Source organism: Amia ocellicauda, assembly GCF_036373705.1.
Source record: "Amia ocellicauda isolate fAmiCal2 chromosome 11 unlocalized genomic scaffold, fAmiCal2.hap1 SUPER_11_unloc_4, whole genome shotgun sequence".
Taxonomy (NCBI): Eukaryota; Metazoa; Chordata; class Actinopteri; order Amiiformes; family Amiidae; genus Amia; species Amia ocellicauda.
This window is the reverse complement of record NW_027102662.1, coordinates 743902-767865: the sequence shown is the minus strand read 5'-3', so window position 1 is coordinate 767865 and position 23964 is coordinate 743902. Positions and strand designations below refer to the sequence as shown.

At 42.8% G+C, this 23964-nt stretch overlaps 1 non-coding gene across 1 annotated transcript; it reads right to left on the bottom strand.

Annotated features, from left to right (window-relative positions):
• Positions 1-10727: 10727 nt before the first annotated feature.
• Positions 10728-10800, bottom strand: trnav-cac (transfer RNA valine (anticodon CAC)). The gene has a single exon. It is a non-coding gene; the product is annotated as a tRNA-Val (tRNA).
• Positions 10801-23964: the final 13164 nt, after the last annotated feature.

The following is a 23964-nucleotide window of genomic DNA, read 5'->3' as shown; positions in this document are numbered from 1 at the left end:
AGTCTAGTACTGGCTACGGGTCGCCATCTCAAGGATCAAACTCTGCTGATCGATCGCCGGGAATACTGCAGCGGTTACACCCTGTACGGTTTCAACCTGACCCCTGACGAAGAGTGTGGACAACATTTTTCACTGATGAAGACGGGCAATATGCGTTTGGAGATGCGTTTCAAGCAGCCTCTACCACGCACTGTAAATATGGTCGTGTATGCTGTGTTTGACAACATTATTGAGGTGAATCGGAGGAGAAACGTTCCGTATGATTATTATTAAAATGAACACCAGAGAGTTCAACCACAACATGAATGCCCTGGCCGGCTCACGGAAACTGTTTCAAGGAGTCTACGCCTGCGATCAGCTGCCTAAATTTAAGATCAAGAATTTACCTGCAATGTACATAATCAACACACACCCTAAAAATATGCCCGGAGAACATTGGCTGGCTATTTATCTAAGGGAGGACCACCGTGGAGAATTTTTTGATTCCTATGCAAACCCCCCGGATTTCAGACCTTTCCCTCGGAAGATCAATAACTTTCTGCTCAACAACTGTCAAGAAACCATTTACAGCGGTCGTCAAGTACAAAGTCTTCAGACCTTCACTTGTGGTCAACACTGTGTGTTTTTCTTATATCATAGATCTAAAGGAAGGTCATACCCCGATATTATGGCCTTGTACAGTGAGGATTTAGGCCAAAATGATAAAAAAGTGGCAGAGTTTGTCAGGACACTGTGGACCCCCCCTTATAACACAATGACTTACGACCCTAGCCAGCCATGTATACAGATGGGGTGTTCTTGTGAGGATTTTAAAAGATGTCATGCGTGTTAAGGTGAAAAAATAATGAAAACAGCCTTTGAATCATTAGTTTTGTTTTTATTCAACACAATTCTTATACAAAGCAGGGTTTATGGTATAAATAAATGAACAACATTTGAAAAAAAAAATAATTGTTTGTCGGGTCATTATTTACAGGGGAGACAAATAAAAACATGAGATTAATAAGCTTCCCAACGATGGATAGATCCTGAGGATGGTCGCTCAGCACGGTCAGAGTAATGAGATATCGGAGTCAGATCAGGCTCCACCTCTTTACACAGACGGATTTTTTGTCGCGTTTCCTGGTTAGGAACTGTTGATTGGGGCATGTTCAGACAGGCCATCGCCTGTAGGAAAGCATTCCAGCCTACAGGTCGGCGACTATCGGGTACCTTATTAGTGCTAGTGACACTCTTCAACAAATCAAACATGTGTGAACCTTTGATCAGTTGTCCTTTAAAAACAAATTCACCCTGTTCATTCCAAGCCGTTACCCGCGGTTTCTGAACCATTTTGTGCAGGATATATTCTGCATGTCTTTTGCTTCTGGCCGGCATGTTTCTCAAATCATCCGTTACAACATCTCCCTCTGAACTCTCAACAGGTTCGGTCACCGCAACATCTTTATCAACCGTACCCCCCGCATCAGCCCCAGAACCATTTTCTTGAGAGGCCATGGTTAAAGTTAAAATGTTTTGATCTTTTTCACCCTGTCTAACCAGACGGAGGTAGCGCTGTAACGTGTTGGTATACAACTGAGCTTTGGAATACTGATTTAAATCGGCCCTGGCCTGTATAGCTTTCATTTCAGAGTCCAGGTTGTTTTCGGCCGTTTGTCTAATGGGCTCTGGCCCGACAACATTTTTTCTCAGTTTCTCAAGCTGCTCCTGAGGGATCAAAAACATTTTCTGAGCATATTCCATTATTAACCCACTCTGGAAGCTAGAAGACTGGTTAGGAAAGGCACGGCTATGCTCAACAGCGGTCCTATAAAACCCCCGGTTTGATTAATCTTCTTTCTTTTTCTTTTAATAGAATACTTCTTATTAGCGATGATCTTGATAACCGCTTTTTGTTTTTTGAGTTTAGAATGTTGAGAAGTGGTTAGGGGTATATTACCGCGTAAGATGTTAAAAGCTATTTCACACAGGGTCTCGATCAAATCCGAGGGGGCCCCTGCCAGCACAGCTTTCCTATGGCGCGGGCTCCCCTCAAATAACATTTGCAAAAGTGGCAGATTTCTTTTAATCCGAACAGACATTCTTATGTATTTCCTTTACTTTAGCACATACACTGCCGGCCAATCGGGCGGGCACAAACCTGTTCTGAGGCGAAAGTCTTCTGGGGTTTGTGCTTTTAAGTCCGCAATCAAGTCCCCATAGGGTTTTTTGGTGGCATCCTCAAATGCCTCCAAAAAGAACTTGGTCTGGTTAGGGTACATTTGACGAGCCAAGACGGTGACCTGTAGTTTATCTCTGGGGTTTTTAAAAATAATTATATAATTGGCATTTAAATTAATAGTGCGGCTTTTTTTACCTTGAAAAAATAGATTTTGAACTAAATAAATAATACTTAAATTCCTATGATGAGTGTACTTTGTGAAAGCTTTTTCCACTTCACTGTTGTCACCGGCCTGCTCCATCAGGTCATCAAGGATCACTAGATTAGTTTGACCGGGCGGGAACAAGTCATCGTCACACAACGAGGCGGGGAGACCTTGCACAAATTTCAGATTATTTTTTTTCGAAGCCAAATCATCGTAGAGAGGTTGCCAGCAAGAGTAACACCACACTATGTTGTCAAGAGCTTGGGACACGGTTGTGTCCACATCTTCTATGATGTTCTTTATAAGATAGCTCTTCCCCGAATTGGAGGGACAGGCTATAATACAGGAGAAAGGGTGTTGAAGTCTGTTATCAAAACCACCGCTAATATCCATAAGGCAGAGTGGTATAATCAGTCTTCAACACTCTTTTATTGTACACCACCCTGAACCGTTTGTTTAGTGATCTATTTTCCAACGTGTACCCCTTTTTATTTCGATAGATCTGATTTCCGGCTGTAATAATCTCACGAGGAGGCGCGTCTTTCTTGTTACAAAACTTTCTACCAGGGTCGTCAGAGACTTGATGTTAATGAGCTTGTTGTTACAATGGTTCAGAGTGAAACCCTTAACTTTCATACAGGTCTTACCCGCAGCCGTTCTGTAGGCAAAAGTCTTAGGACCCCCTGAAACAAACTCCTGAGGATCTAGTTCGCTCGTTAACTCCCCAAGGTAGTCCCCGAGGGGAGGGACCCAATCCCCTGGCCTGGTGACAAAGATTACAGAGTCAGTATCATGATAGAGCGTGCGTTCCTGCAACTGATCCATTAAGTTGTACAGTTCAAGCCGGGCGTAAGCCGTGGTAAAAACCGCTATGAAAACATTAACGTTCCCCTGTTTGGTGGGGAAATCTTTAGGGGCCCTCCACTGGACCTGTGCCACGTGGTCATTTAAGAATTGAAAGTGTGATACTGCATGTTGTTTGGAAAACATAAATTCTATAAACTGTTCAGGGGTTTTAATCAAGGTTGTGTTTAGACGGTAATTTCTTTCCCCAAACTTACCCCACAGACTGTTTAAAATCAGTTTGGACATTTGTCTCTTGGCGGGGTTTACAGTTATGTTCCCCGGCTCTAGACGGATCCCTTCCTTTTCAAAATATTGCTGAATGTATCGCTCTTTGTCAACACACCATGAGGGATAGCCCGATGCCTCCTGTTTCCCTTTCAGATGGGTCATAATGTAATCAGCAAAAAGAGTATCAGATTTTTCAGAAAAATGCCAAACCTCAAACACCTTACCGACTCTGTAACCTTTCTCCACCGCCTTGTCAAGCTCAATGCTACACCAGACACCCGTCATCTTCATCACTGTGCAGACAAGAGGTAGTTTGATTTTCAGTTTCCACACACGTTCTACACAGAGGGAACATCAATTTTCCCGAACACCTGTAAGGCAACACGGGTAAGAACAGCTCGCGAGGAGGGTACATGGTGACTTTGATCAATCCAAAGTAATGTCCGATTTCGAGAAAGTCACGATAAACAATGGTTGGACGCCCCACCGGGTACATTTTGGTCTTGTTGACATAAGGGTACAGACTGGTGAAATCATAGTAATCTACTCTCTCACCCTCCTTTACCTCATAATGTAAACAGAGGGCATTGGTACGACCCCCAAATAACGCATCCCGGGGCTCTAGACATTCAGGAAAGTCCAAGGTTTCCATAAACCGTTGTACCCCCGCATCCTGTTGCTTCAGGGTCGTCCACTCGTGTTCCCAAATCACCAGCACGTTCAAACCATAGGTGTTTTTTAAAGTTTCAATTCGTTCCTGGAAATCATAGTAGATATCACCGCAGAGTTTTTGTGTTTCGGGGTTAAAGGTGTTTGGGTCGAAGCACTGAGGACAGCCATGGTAAATACAACCAGCAAACTCATAAGCGGTACGCCGTCCGAACACGTCGCTAAAACCATCTAAGTAGTAAGGCCCCATTTTGACTTCCCCTTGATTTAAAGCATGTCTGATGAATATGTTATCCCGGGCACTCAGGTATTCCAGCCACTGTATGGAGACAGTCGAAAAGTTCTTTTGTCTAGCACGATAGTTGTCAGAAGTGGTGACCGCTATAGTGTTTTTCTGCAAGAAATTGGACCGATACATTTTCATGCAGAGAGACACTATGGTCACACTTTGCAATGGGTCGAGACCCGATGTGTTGATAACCTCGGTGCAGAAACGCACACAGGCTTCTTTAAGGATCACCACATCATTTTAACAATAAGCGGCCATCTCTTCTCGGAAATCAAAAACACCTCACTTAACCGTATTGTACCATTTAAAGAATTCCTCCCTCTCATGAGACATCATAGTATCAACCCCATAATAAGAGGCGGGCGGGTAGGACCCTCGATAATTTTGAGTGTCCTTAGTATTAAAAAAATGGCAGAACCAACCTTTCTTCTGAGCCTCAAAACCCAGAGCCTTAGGCAAAGCGCTCAATTTCATGGGGAGGAAATTTAACGAGTCTATGTAACGTTAGTTGAAAGCTTCGTCGGTGAAACACATGATCTTGCTACCCTGAGCTATTATTTTTGGGGTCACCCCATTTTCCACCAGATACTTCATCAAAATGTAAGAATCATAACCCTTAGCATTGTGGGCAATAAATGTGTAATTGAGGTATTTTGGACCGCGATACCGCGTAAAGAAATCCCTGACACAACTCTCACCGCTAGCTGACCACTCACGATCCAACATGTCAATACAGTGTATATAATTAGCAACGTGGACCCCGTTTTCTTGCCGGCATTCAAAAGCAAAAAAGACATACCGGTTGTGCGGCGGCTCCTTTTTAACCGGCTGAATAAAGCACTGGTGTTCGGACCCCGGGGTTAAATCAGCATTACAGATCCTGCATCTCGGCTCCAGACATTTGTGTGGTTTAACCTCATGAAAACGGTACTGGAGGCAACACTGCGGGCAATATTTAGTTTGATCACAATAACTCAGTTTTTTAACCCCCTCAGCAGCGGCCCTCTGTACCTTATGCTCGGAAAAACAGAACGCTGAGAGACAAATCCTTAAGCAATCTTTACATCGGATGGTAGGGGCCAAACCCTTATGACATTGCGGATTGAAACAGACGTTACAGTAACAGTCACAGCGGTGCTTAAGCTTATCATTGAAGGCCTTATAACACCAATGACAAACATACGAACAACCCAAAAAAGCCGTCAAACTCTTTATTCCAAATTAATGTCTATCACCTAGGAAGAGAAACAGTGTCTGTGTATGGGTTTCAGGATGTGTCTGAAATTTAACAAATACTTCCTTTACCTCACAACGGTACCACACAACAATTTTTAAAGACAACAACTCCTCAAACTTGGTAATGTCTGAAAAGGCAACCATCTGTTGAGAGTTTAAGCCGGCCCTCTGATGAAGCATTAAAGCCTCTTGCAGAGCTTGGGGTTCAGGCATGTCGGGGGTGAGTAGTTTTATTAAACTGTAAGCAAAACAGAGCTTATTGTCCCCACTGGAACTCACCACTAATTGCCTGAGCTTGGTCCTAATTATGTCGTTCTTCAAGCATTTCGACAGTCTTCTAAGCGCCCCACCCTCAGGGTTACGAACCACATTCATTACCAGAGACAGACTTTCATCAGCTAAGATGGCTGCGTTACTTTGCAATAACGCTTCGATTTTAGCCAGACATCTAAATTATCTCCACTCAGCATTGCAGATAGGTTGCTAAACAAAGCATCCCCTCTGAGTTCTAACTGTACAACATCTCGAGGTCTGACCCTTTCAGCAACCTGTTCAAGCATTTTCTGCAAGGCCTCGTGTATGTTGACAAATATTTCTGCATAATTGTCACAATTTAAAAGTTCTGCAAAAGTAAAATGCTGAATCATTTCAAAATTGTTATAGGCCGGTCTATCTATAATCACGGGATCACTGGTACTCTTGGACACATCATCATTTTGAACAAAGCCTTCACCCCCTACATTCTCACAGAGCATGTCCACCACAGCCTTATCAGTCTCAGAACCCTCCACATTCCGAACACCCCCACTGCTGACATCTACAAAACCCCCTTTATGAGGAGGCTCATTTAAAGCCTGTAAAAGTCCTTCAAAGATATCCAACCGGTTAATGTCAAGACCCTCCTCTATAGTGATGGCTGCTTCTGCCGCCATCCTGTGTTCTAATTGTCTCAAATCATTTATAATAGGGGCAGAATTTGGTCGGGGTAGCTCCTCCAAAGCCTCCACCATTTCAAACAAATCGGGGTGAACTAGGGGGTGAACCTCTATAAGCGCTACCGGTGGGAGGTGGTTATTTAGATCATTGACCATCTGTAACAGGTCGGGGTTCACCGGTAAGTCTGTTAATTCACATTCTATCGGTGGTAATTGGGGGTTATTTAAATCATTTATCATTTGTAATAGTTCCAGGTTCATTGGGACATCAGAGGAGTTCACAACAGGGCCGGGGATGTTCTCTCGGGAAGGTCTTTTTAGGGCCCTAGCTTGTTCATAATCCTTTAGTTTGTGAGTTCTTTTACCAAGTCAGGACATTTTTTAATTTATTTTTTATTTTTCCAACAACCCACAATAGTAAGGCGTTTTGTGTCTATTAAAACATTAAATACGGTACAATTCGTTAGTAAGGGTATTAATAAGGGTGTTTTGGCTCTCTATCACCAGGTTTTGCCCCAGTAACACAAGTCTTTGATTTTGTAACAAAGTATGTAGCAACTCATGCCGACCTTCAGGAAGTAGCTCCGGGGGCTGGTGGCCTGGCTCAGCTTCAAAGGATGGTCGCTCCGGTAAATCTCGGTCGAAGGAGGCAGGGAGCGAGCGTATACTCATGGACGGAGACCAAGAAGGCCTTTGCGGTGACACCCTGGCCAAGCGCGGGGTACTGTTCCGCGTTTCTGTAGCCAAGAAACGGGTCTGGGGGGACGATGTTGAAACCAGGCCGTCGTTGGGTGGTGTGTCAGCCCTGACTGACGGCGACCCCTGAGGTTGTTGGATGCCTGTATTTGTTCCGCCCGACAATGCGGCGGGCTAAATCTGGGGTGTTGAATTACCCCCAGAAGGCTGTGGCCTGAGTAGATGTTGGGGGGTCTCCAAGACCACCGTGGGGGATCCTCTCGGTGATCTCACCGGGGAAGATGTTTGATCCCACTTAGACGGGGTAATTGTCCTCAATAGCTCATCCACAGAATGACTATCCCAAGAGTCTTGGGAAGAATAAAAATATACATTACATTTACATCTTTAAACGGCGACAGAAATCAAACTTAAAACAACATGTCCAGGACATTCAAAACCTTTAGCTTTTTTAGACCTTTGAAAATAGCCTTAGACATTCACTACAACGCCTTATTATTTACAGACAATATATTTATTAGGACTTGATAATAAATGTAAAACAGAGAAGCAGCTGTAAATAAACTGTTTCTTAAATGTTTCTTTAAAAACTGTAATATTGTTAATAAAACACACACACACACAACAACATTTCATTTTTAAACGAACCTTCCAAGTGTAAACGCTTCCTGATCCCGGGACTTCCTGTTTCACAAACGTTTTCACGATCTGTTTAAATATTAAATACAATGAACACCTTCAAGCCTTTTCCTACAACCACTTTAAAACAGAAGTATAATAGCGGGAGATAAGCCAAACAACTTACTAAACCCTTTCAGACGGCTTTACTTCCTAACCAGACGGTACGGCAATCGGTCATTTCTAAACACGTTCCCCAGAAACAAGCCTAGACCTGTCCGGACTTCTAAAGATCTTTCCCAGAACCCCCCGCCCTACAGGAAACGGTCACCCATCGCTTAAATATTAGCCCTCAACGGGCAAACAAAGCCCTTTTAAAAACATTAAAGTTTGAAAGATCTTACTTACCTCCACAGAATAATCGTTTCTTATGTTTTTCGGCTGGTTTAGCTTTTTGCACCGCTGTGAAGGTAAGAGACATGTTTAACCTTTAACCACACCGCTTTATAAAAAGCTTTAACCTCTTACAGGCTGCAGATATATACTCACAGCTATCAGATACCGGGGCTGACGGCCTTTCAGATTCTTGAAAGGTTACGGTTCTCGAAGGTAAAACGAATCAAGCCCTCGATGTGGAAGGCCTTTCGTTGTCTCGAACCATGTTTCTTAATACTGTTAGACAGGATAATTTTTTAAAATTAACAAAACTGGACTCAAACATCTTACAGAAACGTTATACAAACAAACAGGGGTTTAGTTCTTACCCGGTCGGCAGACAGCCTGTCTAGGGACAACCACTTCTCTTGGTCGATCCTCGGAGACATTAATCACAGGCCTTTCGATAGTTTCTGTGTAATTAAAGAGACCGGCATTAATATATATTAAAACGTTTTCATAACTCTAATGAGCCGCTTCAAAACCACACACACCCATGCATAAGAACCCATGAGCGCAAACACAAAAATCTTACCGTCGTTGTTCCAGATGATCTCCTCAGCGTTGGGAATTAACTCCTGTTGACTGGCTGAAAAATAATTTTACAGAACTTAAAACAGATGTTATAGCCTTATTTACAATACATGCACACAACACGCTCTGAGTCAATGAAAATAATCTGAAGACTTGCCTAAAAACTCGTTTAAATCGAATCGCTGATGTTGTTTCCGGACATTGTTGATCTTTAGTCTTAAATCGAAAGGTCAGTATGAGTCTGTCGAGCTGAAGACCAGACCTTCATACTTATAATGATGGCCACATGCCGGATCTGCTTGTAAGGCATTGTTCTGGTCTGGCCTTTGTGCCACCCTGTTACCAATTAACATATCAAAACCAACCAATAAAATGACACTGCATCAAATTTCAAATAGAAACCAAGATGGAGACGATCTCTCTCCTCTCTACTCTAAACTTTTATTAGAACCTTTTGGTCTCTCAAAAAAACATTTTTAAGCATCAAGACCTATAGTCAACAACCACTAAGAATATTTCAGGCCTTTATAAGCGCTAAAAAACAACCTGAGCCTAGAAAATAACTATAAAGATCAAAAATAACTAGCGCTTTTACAGTGATTTTTTTTTTTTTTTTATAGCGATGCTTTGTTTGGTATTAAACAAGTCACAAACTACTCAGAACAGCGTTTATCCCCGCAAAAGAGATATTTGGGTTTATTTTACAAAGCTTATAAATTATATAGGTTAAAAGTATTCTGAATGTTTTGATACCACACGCCATACCTATTGTTGTATGAGCACACCCCCGCCCCCCATGGTGTGAGTGATTTAGCCTTGAGTGTTGTGATCTATTTAGCATTGAGTGATCAGTTGTTTTCATTTTTTAAACGATTCCTTATCATCAGGGATTGAGACTGCTAAAATACCTTAAAAGCATATCCTTATCTTAAGTCTAACTCTTATGAGCTTTAAGACCCTAGAATGTATTTAAGTAAAACGACTGAACACATTATGTGAGAGATAAAATATAACCACAGCTTTTTTTTTTTTTTTTTTACAAAAACAATTAACCTATACACACAAACACCCACACACACACCCTCTTTTTTAATTAAATTTTTAATTAAATTTGAGGAGAGAGACAGAGCCAGATACAGTGTGGATAACATAAGTACCCTATGCAAAACAGGCATTGTTAGGACCTGGGATCATAACAGACAACAGAACTTGTTGAATTTTATAAAATGATTGGGCGAGAGAGAGAGAAAGACAGACAGAGACAGTGTGAATATGATAAACGCACAATTCAAAACTGGCATTGTTAAGACCTGGGACCATTACAGACAACAGAACTTGTTGATCTTATAACGGTTTAGATTTACTAAACCATTAAATGTATATTTAAAAAAGACCCCCAACCACTACAGGAAGAGCCGACCCATTCACACTCTACAGTTGACCATCAAGAACAACAAGAACAACAGGTTATGGGCGGCCTTGTTGTTCAGGGTTTTATGGGTGTACACTTTCTGACGGATATGACGTAGGAATAATTAAGGAAATAACTCTACCTAAAATCACGCCCCCCAATTATGACGTAGGAATATTAATAAGCTTAGGGCATACGTCATAACAAAATAGGCCGCGCCCAAAAAAGCCAACTATCTACTCATAAGAGTAACAGCAATGTCGCCGATCCTGCTACGGTCGTATTGTAACAGCAACAACATGTATCGATTTTAAAAGTGTCAGTTCCAGCGCCTCGCAAAGCTACCCTTCTGTGATCGTTTGTTCTCTAGGTCAGGCTTTCTTGACACTCCGAGGAAGAGAAAACGATGGCCGGCCGCGTTACAGGGACAGGTAACACGGCACTAGCACACGTGCACCGCGGGTTGTTTCCGCCCGGTTTCGAACCAGGGACCTTTCGCGTGTGAGGCGAACGTGATAGCCACTACACTACGGAAACCAACCTGTCCTGGCGTTTCGAATGGCTCCCATCGAAGCAGGCTGGTAAAACGCGCACAGGCGTTTCCCTTGGGCCAGCCTGTGAGATAAAGGTTTCTAATTTCACTGACCTATTTTGCAATGCTCAAGGGCACATCAGGACACTTTGGAAACTCTTTCAAAGGCAGGACGCCCTGCGCTCTGACAGTGCCTGCACTTAGCCCAACAAGGTGATGCTGAATGGCTTGTTCAAACGGCTGGTGGTCTTCCTTCACCAGCAGACTATCAGAGCTATACTGCGCCTTCAACTACATAAGAGTAACAGCAATGTCGCCGATCCTGCTACGGTCGTATTGTAACAGCAACAACATGTATCGATTTTAAAAGTGTCGGTTCCAGCGCCTCGCAAAGCTACCCTTCTTCGATCATTAGTTCTCAAGGTCAGGATTTCTTGCCACTCCGAGGAAGAGAAAACGACGGCCGGCCTTGGGGCAGAGAGATGAGGACGGGTAACACGGCACTGGCATACGTGCACCGCGGGTTGTTTCCACCCAGTTTCGAACCGGGGACCTGTCGCGTGTGAGGCGAACGTGATAGCCACTACACTACGGAAACCGACCCGTCCTGGCGTTTCGAATGGCTCCCATCGAAGCAGGCTGGTAAAACGCGCACAGGCGTTTCCCGTGGGCCAGCCTGTGAGATAAAGGTTTCTATTTTCACTGACCTATTTTGCATTGCTCAAGGGCAAGAGGATCCAGAAAAACAGGTTACTGAAATGATGTTTGACGCCGTGGACTGGAAAGAGGTCATAAACTGTATAAATGATGGTTTTGACATCTTGACCAAATGTTTGCAACTGGATTTGGTTAGAAGGAGAATATGCTGGATTATGGATTATATATCCCCCTTGAATGACGACGACGATGATTAAACAGACGACGTGTGGGGTTTTGGAGGGGGGTCTGACGGCTCAGGGGCTACTCTCTTCTAAGAGGGCGGTGTGTCATGACGTAGTGAAGAGATAGGATAAAAGGCGCAACAATTCATTCATGGTTTAAAATTAAAGAGAATGTCTTACCCGAAAGCTGCGGACGTCGACAGGCTCTACAGGCCTCTTCAAACCCGGGATCACCCCTGGTTCTATTCCCCAGATTTTGTATACACTCTGGAACCCTTTGACTGCGGTTACTCTCCAAGACCTCAGACCCCGGTCCCTCAGGACGAAACAACATGCGGTGCGATGGATGTCCAAATGAGTCTCGGGGATCCCCAGCCTCTGGAGCTCATGGAGGGTCTCGATTTTGCCGAACTGTCTACCGTCTGTGCGTCTCAGGAGGGGGTCAGTCCAATGGATGTAGAAACACCCCACAAACCACCAGGCGAACCAATGAGCATCGGACAGTCCCGGGGGCGTGATGAAGACGAAGGATTTATGCCCGGGGTATGTGACCAAGTAAGCAGAGTGGTTAAAAGCACCCTGGTGTATATTCTGAGTGCTCTCATCGACCGAGCTCTGAAAGAAGTCTGTCGGGGGTGTGAAGTGAATCACCCCAGTCAGTTGAGACACAGTTGTTTGTTTGAACCAGACCGTTACTATTTCCTGTTCTATTTCAACGTGTTTTACAGAAGACTGAACAAACCGTGGCTGAAACCGGCACTAATCAAGGCGCTGTCTTACTCCCACATACATGTCACTGCGGGACAAGTCCAGAAAATCATAGATGAGATTTTGCTGGAGCTGAAAAAGGAGCCGTTTATAATAGAGAAACTTGGGCAGCTGCTCAATGACATGGATGAGCCGAGTAGAAAAACCGCTGGCAAGCTAAAAGCTTATTTCTTCCGTAAAGAAGTTAAAGCTGGGGACAGCGACGAAGAATTCGACATCTACGCCACTGATTCAGACTCTGACCTGAACTAAGGGACTTTGAACATGGGGAATGTTCTGGACTGCTTCTGCAACTGGTTCTGTCATCAACACTCTGCAGCTAACCTGAGAGCGCTATTACACCATGTGCTTGACAGAAAAGTAGCCAACGCGAGCCTTTTCTCTACAGATTTAACCATCGATGAGGATCAACTTTCAAACCTGGAAAAGTTAATGGCTGCTGTAACAAAGATCGGGGGGTACGAACACTGGGATGAAGCGCTCAAGGGGGCCAAGAATGATATTAGGCCATTTCATCAACATCTGTATGACCTTTTACTGAGCATGTTTAATACACCTCTGTTTAATTTTAAAATAGGTCATATTGTTGTTTATTTACATATGTAACTGAGGTGTGTGCCTACAAGATAAAGAAACAGGTATATTTGTTGATATAGATCAAGTAACCAATCATCTGATTTCTTTTTGTCTGGACCGTAGAAAAAATTGTTGTGTATGTTATACTTTTCTCAAATGTCTAAAAAGGGGTATCTGCTCTCCTGAAGTTGAATAAAAAACCTTGTATAAAAACTTTGCGCATAGTGTGGGTCTGTGTGGTTATTTGACAGAATGACTCGGCAAGCTCCCCAAATGCAGGAACTATACTACAACCCAGCCAAGATTGGGGGTTTGGCGGGTAAGAAGGGTTTTCAAAGAGGACTCGCTGAGGCCGGAGTGAAGGTTAATGATGTGTTTGTTTCAGAATGGTTACGGGAACAAGACGCCTATACCTTACATAAACCTCTCAGGATTAACTTTAAAAGAAACCGCGTATATGCAACTGACATAGACTCACAATGGCAAATGGATCTAGTCGATATGTCAAATTTATCAAAACATAACAATGGTCACAAATTGATGTTGATGTGTATCGATGTTTAATCAAAATATGCCTGGGCTCGAATTCTACATAATAAAACAGGTTGAGCGGTGACGAGGGTCTTTGAGGATATATTGTCCCAGGGTCGATGTCCTAAAAAACTGCAGACTGATTAAGGAAAAGAGTTTCTCAACAGAGAATTTCAGAATCTACTGAAGAGACACAAAATACATCATTTCACCACCGGAAATGAGCTTAAAGCATCGGTAGTGGAGAGGTTTAACCGCACCATAAAGACCAAAATGTGGAGATATTTTACAGCGGTCAACACGTTCAAGTATTTTGATAAAGTTCAGGATTTTATTGATGCTTACAACCAAGGGTATCACACCAGTATTAAAATGAAGTCTATAGATGTTGATCAAAGTAATTCTTTTCAGGTCTATACAAAATTATACGGACCATTTATTAAGAAGGGAAAAACTACTTATAAGTTCAACATCGGTGATGTGGTTCGCGTTTCAAAGCTAAGGAGTACTTTTGCCAAAGGTTATGAACAAACATTTTCTGACGAATATTTTACAGTTACCGAACAGTTGGCTAGAGCCCCCCCCGTGTACCGGTTAAAAGACTATGACGGGGAGGATATAGAAGGAACGTTTTACGAAGCCGAGTTACAAAAAATTATTGTGGGTAAAGACAGTGTATACAGAGTTGAAAAGATATTAGCTGAAAAAACCCAGAACCGGAAAAAATATGTGTTGGTGAAATGGCTTGGATGGCCTGAAAAGTTCAATAGTTGGGTCCCGGAACAACAGGTTTGCGATATTCAATCCTTATAACAACATGCCCGCGGGTGTGTTGGGGGCATTACTCTCGATACTCAAGATGGAATCAGGAGGCTTCTACGTGACTCTACCCAGTAACGCCTCTCTCGATATATACCCTAAAAATGAAATATCCAGTTACACGGTACAATTTGGAAAATCTATAGATCTAAGAGGGTCGTGGGAAGTGGGGTTGGCGGAAATACAGTATCCTTACACTTGGGCTGTTTTACAAGATAAGGATGCCACCTTCGCCATTTTTGATGATGTTAAAAAGAGTCAATGGACATTCACGATACAAGGAGGTTATTATGACAATGTGGATAAAATATTAGATGAGATGCATAAACAGTTCTCAGAAGGCACCCCCAACATCAAGCTATATTACAACCCTATTAAAAACAGAGTGTACAAGGTGTCAAAACCAGGTATTAGCATTCAAACCAGCGGCCAACTGGGGCGTATATTAGGGTTCTATTCTGACACAGAGAGCAGGTTCTCAGAAGTGGTGGGGCGGCTTTTACACTCTTTATGTGTATACGGATATCATAACCCACCAGAGGGTCGGGGATAGTTATGTCCCCCTTTTGAGAAATGTACTTATTAAAGGTAAAAGCAATGACATGGTCACAATTACTTATGACAAGCCACACTACGTACCAGTCTCAAAGACCCACTTTGACAACATCACGATCGAAGTCAAATCGGATCAGAATATCAACGTACCCTTCCGCTTCGGTAAAGTTAAGTTGTCAAACTACATTTTCGACCCCTGAAACAGTGTGTACATTATTAAAATGGCTACCTCGAGGGGTTATGTAGATCCTAGCGCCAATGTGGATTATTACAAGATGCAAGATGGAACGGCTTGCCCGGTTTTGTAGGAGCCCCCACAATGTATGGCGCCGGTCTAGGAGGACTCTTTCGTGGTCTCTTTAGAATGGCCGTACCCCTGCTTAAGAGAGGCTTTGCTATAGCCAGACCCCACTTGAAATCAGCGGCTAAAAATATTGTTAGTGACGTGTTCACCAATGTTATGAACCGGGCAGCTAGCCATGAGCATCAGGAGGGTTCGGGTCTCATGGTAATGGCGAGGAGGGGGGGTAAAAGAAGAAACAGCATGTGTCCACCAGGGCGACGATGATCCGTGGCTAACAGAAAACGAAGAATCTCTCATTCTCCAACATATCGTGGAAACACTCGGAGAAGGAAGCAGCACAAGAAAAAACCTGCAAAAAGAAAGTCTCAAAGAAAGAAAAATAGAGCCTCAGGATATATCTTTTAAACATGTCTTTTGTCCACAGTCTATTGGAAGAATGCGTCAAATCAGAACTGGATCTGTTTACAGTTCCATACACTCAAACGAGTATAGATAAGAGCATATATGTAGAGATTCCCCCTCTTTCTGCAATTTCAGACATGGCCCCTTTGGAGTTTTTTATAGCTGGCAATGGCGAGGATTATAATGATTTGAATAACACATTTATTTTAATGAACTGTAAAGTGACTAATGAGGATGGCGATGCAATCGAGAAGACGGCCAACGCTGGGGTCATCAATTACCCGGTGGCCACCATGTTTTCACAGGTGGATGTGACCCTGGGAGATCGGCTCATTAGTCAAAGCAGCAATACTTACCCCTATAGAGCCATGATGGAGTGTAAACTTAATTATAGTGAGGAGACCCTAAGCAAACAGTTCAGCCCCGGCCTTTTCTTCAAAGACAACCCGGAAGCTATGGACGACAAGGATCCAGAGGGACTCAATAAGGGTTTGCAAAAAAGAACGGCCTCTTCAACAGAAGGGAGGACCTTTGAGCTAATGGGGCATATCAATGCAGACCAAGAAAAACTCATGCTCAACGGGGTAGACATTAAAATTAAAATGATCCGTAGTAAAAGTGCTTTTTATCTGATGACCCCTGATACTGAAAAATATAAACTGACCATATTATCGGCCTCGCTGTTTGTGAAAAAAGTGTCCGTCTCCCCGGCGGTTAAACTAGGACACGCGCAGGCGTTAAGTACCCGATCGAAAGAGTCTATATGAAAGTCCACAGTATCCCTGCAGGGACACGGGTGATGAACCAGGAAAATCTGTTTCTAGGACAGCTCCCAAAACAGGTTATTATTGGTCTCGTGGATAATGATGCATTTACCGGGGTTTACAACAAGAACCTTTTTAACTTTAAACATTATAACGCGGAATTTATAGCGTTGTACGTCGATGGTGTGCAGGTTCCATCCAGACCTTTTCAACCTGACTTTGAAAACGGCAATGCGGTTCTTGAATATTACAGTGTAGTACTGGCTACGGGTCGCCATCTCAAGGATCAAACTCTGCTGATCGATCGCCGGGAATACTGCAGCGGTTACACCCTGTACGGTTTCAACCTGACCCCTGACGAAGAGTGTGGACAACATTTTTCACTGATGAAGACGGGCAATATGCGTTTGGAGATGCGTTTCAAGCAGCCTCTACCACGCACTGTAAATATGGTCGTGTATGCTGTGTTTGACAACATTATTGAGGTGAATCGGAGGAGAAACGTTCTGTATGATTATTATTAAAATGAACACCAGAGAGCTCAACCACATCATGAATGCCCTGGCCGGCTCACGGAAACTGTTTCAAGGAGTCTACGCCTGCGATCAGCTACCTAAATTTAAGATCAAGAATTTACCTGCAATGTACATAATCAACACACACCCTAAAAATATGCCCGGAGAACATTGGCTGGCTATTTATCTAAGGGAGGACCACCGTGGTGAATTTTTTGATTCCTATGGAAACCCCCCGGATTTCAGACCTTTCCCTCGGAAGATCAATAACTTTCTGCTCAACAACTGTCAAGAAACCATTTACAGCGGTCGTCAAGTACAAAGTCTTCAGACCTTCACTTGTGGTCAGCACTGTGTGTTTTTCTTATATCATAGATCTAAAGGAAGGTCATACCCCGATATTATGGCCTTGTACAGTGAGGATTTAGGCCAAAATGATAAAAAAGTGGCAGAGTTTGTCAGTACACTGTGGACCCCCCTTATAACACAATGACTTACGACCCTAGCCAGTCATGTATACAGATGGGGTGTTCTTGTGAGGATTTTAAAAGATGTCATGCGTGTTAAGGTGAAAAAATAATGAAAACAGCCTTTGAATCATTAGTTTTGTTTTTATTCAAAACAATTCTTATACAAAGCAGGGGTTATGTTATAAATAAATGTACAACATTTGAAAATAAAAAAAAATAAATATAAAATTGTTTGTCGGGTCATTATTTACAGGGGAGACAAATAAAAACATGAGATTAATAAGCTTCCCAACGATGGATAGATCCTGAGGATGGTCGCTAAGCACGGTCAGAGTAATGAGATATCGGAGTCAGATCAGGCTACACCTCTTTACACAGATGGATTTTTTGTCGCGTTTCCTGGTTAGGAACTGTGGATTGGGGCATGTTCAGACAGGCCATCGCCTGTAGGAAAGCATTCCAGCCTACAGGTCGGCGACTCTCGGGTACCTTATTAGTGCTATTGACACTCTTCAACAAATCAAACATGTGTGAACCTTTGATCAGTTGTCCTTTAAAAACAAATTCACCCTGTTCATTCCAAGCCGTTACCCGCGGTTTCTGAACCATTTTGTGCAGGATATATTCTGCATGTCTCCTGCTTCTGGCCGGCATGTTTCTCAAAACATCCGTTACAACATCTCCCTCTGAACTCTCAACAGGTTCGGTCACCGCAACATCTTTATCAACCGTACCCCCCGCATCAACCCCAGAACCATTTTCTTGAGAGGCCATGGTTAAAGTTAAAATGTTTTGATCTTTTTCACCCTGTCTAACCAGACGGAGGTAACGCTGTAACGTGTTGGTATACAACTGGGCTTTGGAATACTGATTTAAATCGGCCCTGGCCTGTATAGCTTTCATTTCAGAGTCCAGGTTGTTTTCGGCCGTTTGTCTAATGGGCTCTTGCCCGACAACATTTTTTCTCAGTTTCTCAAGTTGCTCCTGAGGGATCAAAAACATTTTCTGAGCATATTCCATTATTAACCCACTCTGGAAGCTAGAAGACTGGTTAGGAAAGGCACGGCTATGCTCAACAGCGGTCCTATAAAACCCCTGGTTTGATTAATCTTCTTTCTTTTTCTTTTAATAGAATACTTCTTATTAGCGATGATCTTGATAACCGCTTTTTGTTTTTTGAGTTTAGAATGTTAAGAAGGGGTTAGGGGTATATTACCGTGTAAGATGTTAAAAGCTATTTCACACATGGTCTCGATCAAATCCGAGGGGGCCCCTGCCAGCACAGCTTTCCTATGGCGCAGGCTCCCCTCAAATAACATTTGCAAAAGTGGCAGATTTCTTTTAATCCGAACAGACATTCTTATTTATTTCCTTTTCTTTAGCACATACACTGCCGGCCAATCGGGTGGGCACAAACCTGTTCTGAGGCGAAAGTCTTCTGGGGTTTGTGCTTTTAAGTCCGCAATCAAGTACCCGTAGGGTTTTTTGGTGGCATCCTCAAATGCCTCCAAAAAGAACTTGGTCTGGTTAGGGTACATTTGACGAGCCAAGACGGTGACCTGTAGTTTATCTCTGGGGTTTTTAAAAAGAATTATATAATTGGCATTTAAATTAATAGTGCGGCTTTTTTTACCTTGAAAAAATAGATTTTGAACTAAATAAAGAATACTTAAATTCCTATGATGAGTGTACTTTGTGAAAGCTTTTTCCACTTCACTGTTGTCACCGGCCTGCTCCATCAGGTCATCAAGGATCACTAGGTTAGTTTGACCGGGCGGGAACAAGTCATCGTCTTACAACGAGGCGGGGAGACCTTGCACAAATTTCAGATTATTTTTTTTCGAAGCCAAATCATCGTAGAGAGGTTGCCAGCAAGAGTAACACCACACTATGTTGTCAAGAGCTTGGGACACGGTTGCGTCCACATCTTCTATGATGTTCCTTATAAGATAGCTCTTCCCCGAATTGGAGGGACCAGCTATAATACAGGAGAAAGGGTGTTGAAGTCTGTTATCAAAACCACCGCTAATATCCATAAGGCAGAGTGGTATAATCAGTCTTCAACACTCCTTTATTGTACACCACCCTGAACCGTTTGTTTAGTGATCTATTTTCCAACGTGTACTCCTTTTTATTGCGATAGATCTGATTTCCGGCTGTAATAATCTCACGAGGAGGCGCGTCTTTCTCGGTTACAAAACTTTCTACCAGGGTCGTCAGAGACTTGATGTTAATGAGCTTGTTGTTACAATGGTTCAGAGTGAAACCCTTAACTTTCATACAGGTCTTACCCGCAGCCGTTCTGTATGCGTCTTAGGACCCCCTGAAACAAACTCCACTATGTGGTCCTGAGGATCTAGTTCGCTCGTTAACTCCCCAAGGTAGTCCCCGAGGGGAGGGACCCAATCCCCTGGCCTGGTGACAAAGATTACAGAGTCAGAATCATGATAGAGTGTGCGTTCCTGCAACTGATCCATTAAGTTGTACAGTTCAAGCCGGGCGTAAGCCGTGGTAAAAACCGCTATGAAAACATTAACGTTCCCCTGTTTGGTGGGGAAATCTTTAGGGGCCCTCCACTGGACCTGTGCCACGTGGTCATTTAAGAATTGAAAGTGTGATACTGCATGTTGTTTGGAAAACATAAATTCTATAAACTGTTCAGGGGTTTTAATCAAGGTTGTGTTTAGACGGTAATTTCTTTCCCCAAACTTACCCCACAGACTGTTTAAAATCAGTTTGGACATTTGTCTCTTGGCGGGGTTTACAGTTATGTTCCTGCAACTTGGTGATGTCTGAAAAGGCAACCATCTGTTGAGAGTTTAAGCCAGCCCTCTGATGAAGCGTTAAAGCCTCTTGCAGAGCTTGGGGTTCAGGCATGTCGGGGGTGAGTAGTTTTATTAAACTGTAAGCAAAACAGAGCTTATTGTCCCCACTGGAACTCACCACTAATTGCCTGAGCTTGGTCCTAATTATGTCGTTCTTCAAGCATTTCGACAGTCTTCTAAGCGCCCCACCCTCAGGGTTACGAACCACATTCATTACCAGAGACAGACTTTCATCAGCTAAGATGGCTGCGTTACTTTGCAATAACGCTTCGATTTTAGCCAGACATCTAAATTATCTCCACTCAGCATTACAGATAGGTTGCTAAACAAATCATCCCCTCTGAGTTCTAACTGTACAACATCTCGAGGTCTGACCCTTTCAGCAACCTGTTCAAGCATTTTCTGCAAAGCCTCGTGTATGTTGACAAATATTTCTGCATAATTGTCACAATTTAAAAGTTCTGCAAAATTAAAACACTGAATCATTTCAAAATTGTTATAGGCCGGTCTATCTATAATCACGGGATCACTGGTACTCTTGGACACATCATCATTTTGAACAAAGCCTTCACCCCCTACATTCTCACAGAGCATGTCCTCCACAGCCTTATCAGTCTCAGAACCCTCCACATTCCGAACACCCCCACTGCTGACATCTACAAAACCCCCTTTTTGAGGAGGCTCATTTAAAGCCTGTAAAAGTCCTTCAAAGATATCCAACCGGTTAATGTCAAGACCCTCCTCTATAGTGATGGCTGCTTCTGCCGCCATCCTGTGTTCTAATTGTTTCAAATCATTTATAATAGGGGCAGAATTTGGTCGGGGTAGCTCCTCCAAAGACTCCACCATTTCAAACAAATCGGGGTGAACTAGGGGGTGAACCTCTATAAGCGCTACCGGTGGGAGGTGGTTATTTAGATCATTGACCATCTGTAACAGGTCGGGGTTCACAGGTAAGTCTGTTAATTCACATTCTATCGGTGGTAATTGGGGGTTATTTAAATCATTTATCATTTGTAATAGTTCCAGGTTCATTGGGACATCAGAGGAGTTCACAACAGGGCCGGGGATGTTCTCTCGGGAAGGTCTTTTTGGGGCCCTAGCTTGTTCATAATCCTTTAGTTTGTGAGTTCTTTTACCAAGTCAGGACATTTTTTAATTTATTTTTTATTTTTCCAACAACCCACAATAGTAAGGCGTTTTGTGTCTATTAAAACATTAAATACGGTACAATTCGTTAGTAAGGGTATTAATAAGGGTGTTTTGGCTCTCTATCACCAGGTTTTGCCCCACTAACACAAGTCTTTGATTTTGTAACAAAGTATGTAGCAACTCATGCCGACCTTCAGGAAGTAGCTCCGGGGGCTGGTGGCCTGGCTCAGCTTCAAAGGATGGTCGCTCCGGTAAATCTCGGTCGAAGGAGGCAGGGAGCGAGTGTATACTCATGGACGGAGACCAAGAAGGCCTTTGCGGTGACACCCTGGCCAAGCGCGGGGTTACTGTTTCGCGTTTCGGTAGCCAAGAAACGGGTCTGGGGGGACGATGTTGAAACTAGGCCGTCGTTGGGTGGTGTGTCAGCCCTGACTGACGGCGACCCCTGAGGTTGTTGGATGCCTGTATTTGTTCCGCCCGACAATGCGGCGGGCTGAATCTGGGGTGTTGAATTACCCCCAGAAGGCTGTGGCCTGAGTAGATGTTGGGGGGTCTCCAAGACCACCGTGGGGGATCCTCTCGGTGATCTCACCGGGAAAGATGTTTGATCCCACTTAGACGGGGTAATTGTCCTCAATAGCTCATTCACAGAATGACTATCCCAAGAGTCTTGGGAAGAATAAAAATATACATTACATTTACATCTTTAAACGGCGACAGAAATCAAACTTAAAACAACATGTCCAGGACATTCAAAACCTTTAGCTTTTTTAGACCTTTGAAAATAGCCTTAGACATTCACTACAACGCCTTATTATTTACAGACAATATATTTATTAGGACTTGATAATAAATTTAAAACAGAGAAGCCGCTGTAAATAAACTGTTTCTTAAATGTTTCTTTAAAAACTGTAATATTGTTAATAAAACACACACACACACAACAACATTTCATTTTTAAACGAACCTTCCAAGTGTAAACGCTTCCTGATCCCGGGACTTCCTGTTTCACAAACGTTTTCACGATCTGTTTAAATATTAAATACAATGAACACCTTCAAGCCTTTTCCTACAACCACTTTAAAACAGAAGTATAATAGCGGGAGATAAGCCAAACAACTTACTAAACCCTTTCGGACGGCTTTACTTCCTAACCAGACGGTACGGCAATCGGTCATTTCTAAACACGTTCCCCAGAAACAAGCCTAGACCTGACTTCTAAAGATCTTTCCCAGAACCCCCCGCCCTACAGGAAACGGTCACCCATCGCTTAAATATTAGCCCTCAACGGGCAAACAAAGCCCTTTTAAAAACATTAAAGTTTGAAAGATCTTACTTACCTCCACAGAATAATCGTTTCTTATGTTTTTCGGCTGGTTTAGCTTTTTGCACCGCTGTGAAGGTAAGAGACATGTTTAACCTTTAACCACACCGCTTTATAAAAAGCTTTAACCTCTTACAGGCTGCAGATATATACTCACAGCTATCAGATACCGGGGCTGACGGCCTTTCAGATTCTTGAAAGGTTACGGTTCTCGAAGGTAAAACGAAACAAGCCCTCGATGTGGAAGGCCTTTCGTTGTCTCGAACCACGTTTCTTAATACTGTTAGACAGGATAATTTTTTAAAATTAACAAAACTGGACTCAAACATCTTACAGAAACGTTATACAAACAAACAGGGGTTTAGTTCTTACCCGGTCGGCAGACAGCCTGTCTAGGGACAACCACTTCTCTTGGTCGATCCTTGGAGACATTAATCACAGGCCTTTCGATAGTTTCTGTGTAATTAAAGAGACCGGCATTAATATATATTAAAACGTTTTCATAACTCTAATGAGCCGCTTCAAACCACACACACCCATGCATAAGAACCCATGAGCGCAAACACAAAAATCTTACCGTCGTTGTTCCAGATGATCTCCTCAGCGTTGGGAATTAACTCCTGTTGACTGGCTGAAAAATTATTTTACAGAACTTAAAACAGATGTTATAGCCTTATTTACAATACATGCACACAACACGCTCTGAGTCAATGAAAATAATCTGAAGACTTGCCTAAAAACTCGTTTAAATCGAATCGCTGATGTTGTTTCCGGACATTGTTGATCTTTAGTCTTAAATCGAAAGGTCAGTATGAGTCTGTCGAGCTGAAGACCAGACCTTCATACTTATACTGATGGCCACATGCCGGATCTGCTTGTAAGGCATTGTTCTGGTCTGGCCTTTGTGCCGCCCTGTTACCAATTAACATATCAAAACCAACCAATAAAATGACACTGCATCAAATTTCAAATAGAAACCAAGATGGAGACGATCTCTCTCCTCTCTACTCTAAACTTTTATTAGAACCTTTTGGTCTCTCAAAAAAACATTTTTAAACATCAAGACCTATAGTCAACAACCACTAAGAATATTTCAGGCCTTTATAAGCACTAAAAAACAACCTGAGCCTAGAAAATAACTATAAAGATCAAAAATAACTAGCGCTTTTACAGTGATTTTTTTTTTTTTTTTATAGCGATGCTATGTTTGGTATTAAACAAGTCACAAACTACTCAGAACAGCGTTTATCCCCGCAAAAGATATATTTGGGTTTATTTTACAA